The sequence below is a fragment of the Schistocerca piceifrons genome, chromosome 3, assembly GCF_021461385.2.
Source record: "Schistocerca piceifrons isolate TAMUIC-IGC-003096 chromosome 3, iqSchPice1.1, whole genome shotgun sequence".
Classification (NCBI taxonomy): Eukaryota; Metazoa; Arthropoda; class Insecta; order Orthoptera; family Acrididae; genus Schistocerca; species Schistocerca piceifrons.
The window spans coordinates 871,412,108-871,424,408 of NC_060140.1; positions in this window are offsets into that span (position 1 = coordinate 871,412,108).

Sequence of the window (12,301 nt, forward strand, 5' to 3'; positions counted from 1 at the left end):
TTATATTTTATTATTAATTACTTAAAGAGAAATATGCTGTATACTCACTCCAGCAGTCCACGGTGAATGATATACAGCTTAAAATGAAACTAATCAATGTGACTTGCAAGCCAGTTCTTAAAGTAATTTTCTGAATTCAGTAATGCAAACATATTTGACAAAATTTTTAGTATTTTAGGCAATTCAGATTATCATATCTGGCTGTGGAGCAGTCTTCAGGTATGGGCTCTCCCCTCCCCTCCCCTCCCCTCCCCTCCCCTCCCCCTCTCCTCCCCTCCCCCTCCCCCTCCCCTCCCCTCCTCCCTCCCCTCCACCCTCCTCCCCCTCCTCCCCTCTCCTCCCCCTCCTCCCCTCTCCTCCCCCTCCTCCCCTCTCCTCCCCTCCCCTCTCCTCCCCTCTCCTCCCCTCCCCTCTCCACCCCTCCCCTCTCCTCTCCTACATCTACATTTCTGAACATTCTATAGAATAAAATCACTTTAATATATTTTCTTAGAATTTACAGCACTGGACGGTGGTCAATGTCTTGCCTTAGGCATCACACTTGTCGCATGGCCGGCATATTTTGGAGACATTTCAGGAATATTGTGAGATTATAGTTGTGAAAAAATGTAACTTACCAAGCTTTTAGAGACCCATGTCGCCATAGTTCTGATTGCAAGCTGCTGCTTTTGTAGATAGCCTTCAGCAGACATGTATCATTTGTAGCAATAATTGGCCAGTAGTAGTATCGATTACATTTTTTTTATAGTGAATAACATGATGCGTTGCATTGTCCCTCCTGAAATAGTGCTTGAGAACAATATAATGTGGAAATATTTAATTTGATGGTGTACTGTCACTTACATCAAGAGTAGGCCTTATTAGCTACTTTCATACTGTCAATGTGCTTGTGTCCTTGCCTCTCCTGGCCTGGATTTGGCCAGAAATAATGATCTGTGGAATGGCTTTGCAGATAAGGAAGTACTCGTGATGTCAGCAGAATATAACAATTGTGTGAGCTTGGTAGGATTCTTGGAATGGGTTGGCTTAGAAAGCTCTGATATTGATCTCAGTGAAATATAGCGAACGCAGCTGCATTACATTGCCCAGAATTACCTCTAGGTCAGGACTGAGGTTCGCTCGTTCTCTCCTCGCCACACTACTTCTAATTCTGTATTTCGCTAACTGGCCGAAATTTTTCTTGTACACTCCTCCAGCTACTGCAAGCGAATTACTCATGGACCAGATGGCCAATGGGCTTTTATGCCATCGCACTGTCGTTCGCCTACAAACAGTTTCCATGCTCACTTAAATCTATTAATTTTACTGTAGAGAAAAGTACGTATCGAATGATGAAATTTTCTCAATTTCCATTGCTATTCTTAGTTTACTGCTGAGTTCATTAGTGTGCTCAACAACCAAAGATTTGTAAGTTTGAACACTATTTAAGCTATTTTGCGGTTAATATAGCTGAAACAAGTTCAACTAACACGTTTTATATCTCGTTTTTCACTTTCTAAAGGTGTTATTGGTTTTCTTGCAACCGTCTAGCATCAGTTTTTATTGAATTTATGTCTATTTAGTGATCGCTGTAGTCACTCGTCTCGGCCGTTGTGGACCACTTCTACCGCGACCGTCACCAACGGCAGATGTGTCTGGGTTTTTAAATCCACCAAGCTCTCCTGCAGCTGTGGGAGTTCTCAAACTCCTCGTGTCCACCAAATATTGAGTCTGGATACTATAGTCGCCTGCTGATGCCTACTGCCATCTCCTGGGGAAACCTACACCTTGACTGAACTTGTGGACTCAATTAGCTTGGAGAAAGGTATCGGTGATAATAAGGCTGTGATAGCAACTGTCACTACAGGTTTTACAATGAATGTTAAGAAAAGTAGAGAGATTTTTTTAGTAGCGAAAGTGACAGCATACCAACTGCAGAGTATCTGAGTAGTCAGCATGAAATACTCAATGATGAGGTGGAAGATGTGGAGCACAAACGCAAAAAAATTCAAAAGCGTCGTTGAATACGCGTTTAATGGTTGTAATGCATGAGAAACACGTACCGTGGCTTAATAGCCGTGTTAGAAAGCCGCTCGATAAACAAACAGAGCTTCATCTTAGAGTCAAGAGGAATCAAAACGAAGCTCTAAATAAGCATAATGAGAGCAATGAGAGAAGCGTTCAACGATTTTGTAAGGCAAATTTTGTCAGCCGACGGGTAGAAACCCTAAAAAGTTTTGATCTTCCGTAAAATCAGTAAGGAATTTGAAATCATCTATTCATTCACTCACAGAGCATAGTGGCACAGAAACGGAAGACAAGAGAGAGAAGGCCGAAGTCAATTCGCTCTTTCCAAATTATTTCACTGCGGAAGATCGAAACACATTCCATTCTTTCAATCATCGTACGAACATAGAAATGTCTGATAGTCAGATAACCCATCGCGGCATAGAAAAGCTACTACAATCGCTGAGTGGGTGGAAAGGCATCAGGATCAGATGAGATACCTATAAGATCGTACAGATATTATGCTAAAGAACTTGCTCATCTTCTAGCAGCAGTTTAGCGAAGATCACTGGGAAAGTAAGGGTACCTTTCGACTGGAAAAAAGTGCAAGTCATTCCCGTTTTCAAGAAGAGCCGTATGACAGAGGCACGCAATTATAGACCGTTATCCTTGACGTCACTCTATTGTATAGGGGGACATATTTTATGCTCGAAAATTATAGCGTTTTTGGGCAAAGAAAATTTCCTTTACGAAAATCGACACAGATTCCGCAAACGTGGATCTTGCGAAACTCAGCTCGCTCTGTCCTTCAGTGACATCCATAGCGCTGTAGGCTATGGCTCTCAGGATTATGCGAGTTCCTTGACGTCAGGAAGACATTTGACACCTTCACGCACTGGCGCTTAGTGAAATAAATACGATCTTATCGGGTATCGGAGCAGATGCACAACGGGATTCAAGACTTACCTGCTCATACAGGGTGTTACAAAAAGGTACGGCCAAACTTTCAGGAAACACTCCTCACACACAAATAAAGAAAAGATGTTATGTGGACATGTGTCCGGAAACGCTTAATTTCCATGTTAGAGCTCATTTTAGTTTCGTCAGTATGTACTGTACTTCCTCGATTCACCGCCAGTTGGCCCAATTGAAGGAAGGTAATGTTGACTTCGGTGCTTGTGTTGACATCCGACTCATTGCTCTACAGTACTAGCATCAAGTACATCTTGATTGGGCCCCATGTTCTTCCACCTACGCTCAATGGAGCACGTTATCATGATTTCATACGGGATACTCTACCTGTGCTGCTAGAACATGTGCCTTTACAAGTACGACGCAACATGTGCTTCATGCAAGATGGGGCTCCTGCACATTTCAGTCGAAGTGTTCGTACGCTTCTCAACAACAGATTCGGTGACCGATGGATTGGTAGAGGAGGACCAATTCCATGGCCTCCACGCTCTTCTGACCTCAACCCTCTTGACTTTCATTTATGGGGACATTTGAAAGCTCTTGTCTACGCAACCCCGGTACCAAATGTAGAGACTCTTCGTGCTCTTATTGTGGACGGCTGTGATACAATACGCCATTCTCCAGGGCTGCATCAGCTTATCAGGGATTCCATGCGACGGAGGGTGGATGCATGTATCCTCGCTAACGGAGGACATTTTGAACATTTCCTGTAAGAAAGTGTTTGAAGTCACGCTGGTACGTTCTGTTGCTGTGTGTTTCGATTCCATGGTTAATGTGATTTGAAGAGAAGTAATAAAATGAGCTGTAACATGGAAAGTAAGCGTTTCCGGACACATGTCCACATAAAATATTTTCTTTCTTTGTGTGTGAGGAATGTTTCCTGAAAGTTTGGCCGTACCTTTTTGTAGCACCCTGTATAACTCAACACGTCGCTCTTAATGGAACAAAATCGTTAGATATTAAGGTAACTTCCGGAGTTGGTTGGGGTTGTTTGGGGGAAGAGACCAAACTGCGAGGTCATCGGTCTCATCGGATTAGGGAAGGACGGGGAAGGAAGTCGGCCATGCCCTTTCAAAGGAACCTCCCGGCATTTGCCTGGAGCGCTTTAGGGAAATCACTGAAAACCTAAATCAGGATTGCCGGACGCGGGATTGAACCGATGTCCTCCCGAATGCGAGTCCAGTGTTAACTTCCAGAGTACACCTAGCATGTCTTATAGGACCGATACTGTTTATAATGCATATAAACGATCTGGCAGAAAGCATCTAAAGCTCTTTAAGACTCTCTGTAGATGACGGTTGTCTGTAACGGAGTAGCAACGCCAAAAGACATTATCGATTTGGACAAGGCCTGCAGACGGTAGATGAATGGTGCGGAATCTGGCAATTGCCTGTGACCTTAAATAAATGTAGCATATTGCGCATAGATAGGAGAAGAAAGCAACTACTGCTCAACTACACTACTAGGCTGGAAACATTATCTACTGTAAAATATCTAGGAGTAAATCTCGAGAGCGATATAAAGTGGAATGACCACACTAAACAAACAGCAGGAAAACCAGACGCCAACCTGAGATTCATGGGAAGAATCTTAAGGAAATGTAACTCATCCACGAAGGAAGTGGTTTATAATGCGCTCTTTCCACCGATATTTGAGTTTCATCAGTATGGGATCCTTACAATGTAGGTCTGGTACAAGGGATAGAGAAGATCTAACTGGATCGTTAAGTCGACGCGAGTGCTTTACAAAGATGCTCAACAATCCTCAGGGGCAGGCGTCACAAGAGAGGCTTTGTGCATCACGGAGAGATTTTGTACTGAAATTTCGGGAGAGCACTTTCCGGGAAGAGTCGGACAACCTATTACTTCCTCCCCGTAAGTCTCGTGAATGACAGCGCTAGCAAATTTGAGAAATTAGAGCCAATACAGAGGCTAAAGGACAATTATTACTCCCAAACACCTTTCGGCAGTGGAACAGTGTAGGGGGATCACTTAGTGGTTCTAGCAGCGCCCTCCGCCACACACCATTAGCTGGCTTGCGTGACCAGACTAATGTGGCTGGTGAGTCCCATCAGCTGTCAAATACACGCGCGCTGTTGCCTCTCCTTTTCCCGTCACGAGAGCCGCGCGCACAAAGCCACGTCTGCTTGTTAAAATTTTGACGTCAAGCCGTGTCGAGCTGTGCCCTCACATCACTATTCAGCGAGATCTTAACAACAGCGTCACATTTCACCTTACCGATGTCATTCCTTATATACCTAACTTTTTACTGACTCTTGCTTTGTGCTCTTTCCCCACTGAATGGACACGTCGAAATAACAACTGGTCAAGAGTGTGGCTACGTGCACTGTGACATATATACCTAAAATTGTGAGTGCCTCACATTCGCTACATTGACAAGTGCCGCGCTAAGTTCTAGCAGTTGTGCTATGTATTTCTCAACTTTCAAAATGCACAGAGTAGTTTCAATCTCACGTGCTTAACTACGTATAGGGTGAAGACTACAAGGATGAAGATTTAGGAACAGGTAGTTTTTGATTATTGTGATTGCACAGAGGCAAGTAAGGCAAGTTGAAACACAAATAACACTTAAATATTTACAGTTTCAGGAAGTCATTATCTGTAGCGGGTAATGGTGTAAAGGACGAGAAATGCTGAACTTCTTACTTTCGTATACTGCTGATTTCTGCTTTGTTGTTATTAGGTCATGGTCTAAGCATGTTTCGGTGACTAACGTTTCATCTCGTAGTGTTGGAAACATCCTTAGAAGGCGCAAAGACATGATTTCGAATTCAGTCTGGTTAACCAACATGTAGCCGCTTCACGATCGTGTTGTGACGTCATCCGACCTCTGTCAGGGATCGTAGAGTACCGCCGACATGTGTTATGTAGATTGTAAAGTAGAAGAGTTGTTGCTGATTGCTTAATTTAGCAATTTGGTCCAAATGTTGTTTAATTTCAACCCTTATCCTTTTCTGTAAATTTTCAGTTTCTGTGGCCTCTCTCTACATCCTGGCATAGTAGTGAGTCAAAATTGATATAGCATCGGAGAAATGAATCCAGTGGTTCCTTGGTTCCAATAAATGATCTACTACTACCGATTCATTACTGGTGTAATCCAGATGACAGTAACACTGGTGTTCATTCAGCCGGGCGTTACTCACTCTTTTAATATTTTCTATGTGTACTACACTGCGTGTCCAAGGATGGTTGTCCTTCTGCGTGGTGTACGTCGTTCACAGTGTTCAAATATTCACGCAACTCTGGCGGTTTCAATACAGTGGCAATATCTTGTCATCTCAGCACTTTCCCGATAGGAACTGTTAATTTTTTTGCGTGTCGGAGGAAAACTATCGCCAGAAACTGCAGATCTTTTAGTTAGCAGTGCCGCATGTATTTCTTTCTCAGAGCAGTGTTTTCTTCTTCAGGTTAATCTCAAATCATCGCGCTTTTCCTCCAAGTACTGAGACTAACAGGTTCTCTTAGCTCGCTCAACGATTGTTTTAGTTACTTCATTTTTCTGCTTGTAATGTTGAGTGTGTGCGCTTTCTGTAGATTTTGTACCCCAGAGTTGTGTCAGTTTTTCTAAATGTAATTCCATCTCCTTTCTGACTTTCAGTTGTTTGTATTAGGATTAATTTCATTCAGAAAATTTATAAATATTGAGAATTAGTTTTATCTGCAAGACCATATACTTTTGTCGTCAACTATACGAAACTAAAAAAAGGGTTTCTTCTTGGTTACTTGCAAGGCTGATTCCTAAAATTTTTACATAAGTAAATACTTTACAACTGAGCCAAGTGGGTTCCCCACAGTCAAGCCATCACCTTGGTCATGAAATTTGTTGTCCCACTGGAACTAATGTGGTGTGAGAAAGACTTTAAAAGGACATTCCGACTGCATTGTTGCATCATACCAGTGCAACCATGATAAATAGAGACGGAACAGCAAACCTGGCCTTAATATCTTTTGCAGTCAATCTGATTAGAATCTTTGACAGAAGTCTAAGGTTTTCCTGGTTCTGGCATTTTCATAGGTTGACAAATCAATACCTCTAACAATAAGTCTTAATGGAACACCTAGTTCGTGAACTTTTAGTGGAAACACTTCTAATTTCATGAGACATTTCTTGCCAATAAGTCGAACCGTAAAGGCTTTTATTTGCTTGTTGGTTACCCTGAGCAAAGAAACTGAGGGATAAACCTTAAGCTTTCAGTACCTTCATAGTTCCAGGATGTCCAGGATTCTACTGTGACAGTCTTCTTTTCTCATTACTGCTCTACATTTCCATTGGATAGATACCTTTGAGAATGACAAAAAAGATTTTAGGAAACTGCCAACAGCGTCGATATATTTAGAGAACTGCATGACACACACTGTGCTGTTTTACAATAGATTTATTCTCTACAGGTTTCGATCATGGACATCTTCACAGTGCTAGTGCAAAAGTGGATACAAAGTGAAAACTGTGAATATCTCCACAACTTACACTTTCATGAGAATTATTAGTTGGAAAAATTAAGTGTAATTACGTTAATAATTATGTAAAAGATATATTGCGATAATTTCACATTGCGTACATGCTATTTAAACTGAAAAGTATACACTATTGATGACTTTAAAATGTGAGAAGATGATTACTTAACGCCGTTACACAGGCTTAACCAAACGGGAAACAACACTGAAAACATGTAACAGCAATAACTGCACTGCACCACTGCTCAGCCGCAATAAGACTTATTAGGCTAACATACAAGAGTTCAGCAAAGAAGCTACAAACCAAAGATCATAGGTTAAAGGAAAGTTACAAAGTATGTGTACACTATAGTACACTTAGTACACTCACAGAGAAATACATATGCATATAAATTACAATAAATTACACACAAAAAGAGAAGATAACACTGTATAAGATTTTTTCCGTCAGCACAGCATTTTTCTCCTTTTTTTATTTTGTTATTTTTTCTATGTTTTCAGTACACTGTTGTATAAAAGCCACATAATAGTATTATAACGTCATTTGTCATTATAATGTCACGCGATAAAAACAAATCAACCTTTTGAAGCCGGCAGAAGTGGCCGAGCGGTTCTTGGCGCTACAGTCTGGAACCGCGCGACCGCTACGGTCGCAGGTTCGAATCCTGCCTCGGGCATGGATGTATGTGATGTCCGTAGGTTAGTTAGGTGTAAGTAGTTCTAAGTTCTAGGGGACTAATGACCTCAGAAGTTAAGTTCCATAGTGCTCAGAGCCATTTGAACCATTGTTGAACCATTTGGAGAAAAACACCTGATATGAAAATATAGATAGGCAAGTACAATATTACGCAATACAACGGTCACTTGATGCTACAGTATCACGTTTGGTAAGAACTATAACAGGTAATATTATACGTAGCCATGAAATGTTGAACAATTATATTAGCCAATCCAGCTACCACGAATCACTCAGACTAGCAGCATCAAAACATCTCGAAGATCAAATCCATATCAGAGGTTTGAGAATACAAATAGCGTAACAAAATGAGGAACTCTATGGTGTATACAGTATTATGTATTATAATAATCACATGATGCTATCCGCAAACTTCTCAAATGGAGTTGATACTGAAATTGTTTCTGCTGTTGTTTAATTTTTATGCTCTTTCTTTTTAGTGGTATTGCCTTTATAATGTTTCAACATTACATGTGTATGTATATTTTTTATTATGTGACATTGTAATATCATTTGATTTTTTAATCGTCTCATATTATTATTATATTACATAATACGTTTCTGACTAATAATTCTAATGAAAATGTAGTTTGTGTTGATATTCACAGTTTCCACATTGTTTACACTATTGTCTGACACTGTGTAGATGGTCCATGATCAAGACCGGTAGTGAATAAATGTATTGTAAAATAGCACAACGTGTATCATGCATTTCTCCACGTTTATGAGAATGTAAATTTCGAAGAGTAACTTTGATTTCTTTACCATTAGGTGATTTGTTACTAAGCAATGCTCATTAGACAATTAGGTAATAGAACATGGGATGCAAGCTCAGATAGTTTCAATGATGGGGAAGAAAATTGGCTGTGCCCTTTCCGAGAAACTATTCTGACATTGTGAGACCTGAGTTTCTCCTGGCGTATACAACTTTCAAACAACTTCCGGGAATTCAGCGAGGTAACACTTTCAGCGACCGCCGATATTTCGGCGGGAGAACACCCCGCCATTTTCAAGGCAAACAGTTTGCCTTGAGAATGGCGGGGTGTTCTCGCGCCGAAATATCCGCGGTCGCTGAAAGTGTTATCTGGTGAATTCCCGGAAGTTATGTGAAATATTCTGACATTTGTCTGGAACAACATAAACGTAGATTGCAGAATACAGATTCGAATCGTCACCCTCCTTAATGCGCGTACGATGTACTAATCACTGAACCTCCTCTCTCCCTTTGTTACAAGTAGGATTCGAGCTTCATTTTGTCTGTACTTTAGACGGTACAGTTGCATAGTTTCATCCTTCGGCAAAGTTCGCCATTTCATTTTTAGATAGTACACTGTTTCAAATATTAGCAGCAACATATCCCATATCTACAGATTATGCGAAACATCGAATTTCTTCTTCCGTCAATTAGTTGGTATCTACTTTCACAATAGGTATTGAAGTTGTCCAAAACATCAGGACACAACATATTACTAAGTAGCTATATCAGCTTCAGAGAAATCAAGTCGTGATGCTTGTGATGAATGCTCTCTCGAAACAGCACTGACTGTGGAAATGAGACGCGGGGCGTCACTGTCGAAATGAAGTTTAAGGATGGCACCACCTGCATGTCACGTGGTCCATGCATGTCACATGGGTCTGGCCATCTGGGCGGCCAGTGTTCTTTTGTTTCGTGCTCTAGGAAATGCTCTGATTCCAATAATGTTGCTTCTCATATGGAGTTTTGTATTTTTTATCCTGCGTAATGTTCGTACATCTATAATGCGCAGTCGGGTACACGGGGACGAGGGTGATGGATGCCGAGTTTTCACTATCGGTATATAAAAAATGTGCAGCTTACAATGACTCTTGCTGTGTTTGCCGTTGATGCTTTCGTAATGAAAGGGGACAGAAAAGTTTTAATCTGCCAGGAAGTTTCATATCAGCCCACACTCCGCTGCAGAGTGAAAATCTCATTCTGGAAACATCACCCAGGCTGTAGCTAAGCCATGTCTCCACAATATCCTTTCTTTCAGGAGTGCTAGTTCTGCAAGGTTCGCAGGAGAGCTTCTGTAAAGTTTGGAAGGTAGGGGACGAGGTACTGGCAGAAGTAAAGCTGTGAGGACGGAGCGTGAGTCGTGCTTGGGTAGTTCAGTTGCTAGAGCACTTGCCTGCGGAAGGCAAAGGTCCGGAGTTCGAGTCTCGGTCCGGCACACATTTTTAATCTGCCAGGAAGTTTCATATTAGCGCACACTCCGCTGCAGAGTGAAAATCTGATTCTGGAAACATCTCCCAGGCTGTGGCAAAGACATTTCTCCACAATATCCTTTCATTCAGGAGTGCTAGTTCTGCAAGGTTCGCAGGAGAGCTTCTGTAAAGTTTGAAGGTAGGAGACGAGGTACTAGCAGAAGTAAAGCTGTGAGGACCGGGCGTGAGTCGTGCTTGGGTAGCTCAGTTGGTAGAGCACTTGCCTGCGAAAGACAAAGGTCCCGAGTTCGAGTCTCGGTCCGGCACACAGTTTTAATTTGCCAGGAAGTTTCATATCAGCGCACACTCCGCTGGAGAGCGAAAATCTCATTCCAGAAAAGATTTATTCTTCCGCTTCCCTTCAAAAAGTTTAACTTTTCTACATTCTCCTCATTAAACCTGTATTGTGTGATCAAATGTGTTTATCGGGAGTACAGTATAGGACGGGATTTGGCCTTCGGAGTAACAAGGGCGGATATTCAGAAAGTGGCTACCTTCTGAATAATGTGATGAACAGTGGCAAGTATGGAAAGTTGAAATTCGAATAAAACTTCGTGATTTACAGAAGTGAAGGAAATGACATTATCATGAAAGAATGCTGTCCACGCGAGATGTCCAACGTCTCATTTTTGTAGTTTTTATCCTGCGTAATGTTCGTACATCTATAATGCGCAGTTGGGAATACGGGGACGTGGGTGACGGATGTCCCCCACCAGGCAACGGCCTTATCAAAGTGGGTGGGTAGCGTTCAGAGTTTCAGGACACTCTCATGCGGCCGGCAGCTGTGGGCGAGCGGTTCTAGGCGCTTCAGTCCGGAACCGCACGATTGCTACGGTCGCAGGTTCGAATCCTGCCTCGACCATGGATGTGTGTCATGTCCTTATGTTAGTTAGGTTTAAGTAGTTCTAAGTTCTAGGGAACTGCCGGCCGAAGTGGCCGTGCGGTTAAAGGCGCTGCAGTCTGGAACCGCAAGACCGCTACGGTCGCAGGTTCGAATCCTGCCTCGGGCATGGATGTTTGTGATGTCCTTAGGTTGGTTAGGTTTAACTAGCTCTAAGTTCTAGGGGACTAATGACCTCAGCAGTTGCGTCCCATAGTGCTCAGAGCCATTTGAACCATTTTTTTCTAGGGAACTGATGACCTCAGATATTAAGTCCCATAGTGCTCCCTAAAGGGAGGAAGAATCAGTCACTATCAACTGCATGAGCACGCAGAAGGCGACGGAAACCCCTGCAATAAGGACACATAATGTGTATCCAAAGAATATCTGGCCTGCAACTGAAAAAGCGTCATTATGATCCCTGCATCGGTAAGAGATTCCGGACCAATCCCCCATTCGGATCTCTGAGGGGGATCTGTCAAGCGGGAGTTGACCATTAGAAAAGGTCTGAACAACCAAAGAAAGGATACCGTTCTACGAATCGGGACGTGGAATGTAAGATATTCGAACTTGGTAGTGAAGCTAGAACATCTGAAAATGGAAATGATGAACCTCAATCCAGATAAACTGGGGTCTGTGAGGAGAAATGGAAAGAAGACAAAGATTTCTGGTGAGATAAGTATAGGGTAATATTATAATGGGAGTATGATTCAATGTGAATAGGAAGCTGAGGCGGAGAGTGAGCAGTTCTCATCATAATCGACAGCAAACCGCCGACAGCAATAGTTCAGGTGTACATGCAGACGTCACAAGCAGAGGGTGAAGAGAGAGAGAAGTTATCAGAGCATATTGATAGGATGATTCAGTACTAGTCATCGTTTATGAGAAAGCGGTTGTAGGGGATGAACAAAATGAGAGTGCTACTGGAGAATATGCACTTGGTAGTAGGAACGAGAAATGAGGAAGACTAATTGAGTTCTGGAATAAATTTCAGCTAGTAACAGCGCATTCTCTGTTCAAGAATCGCAA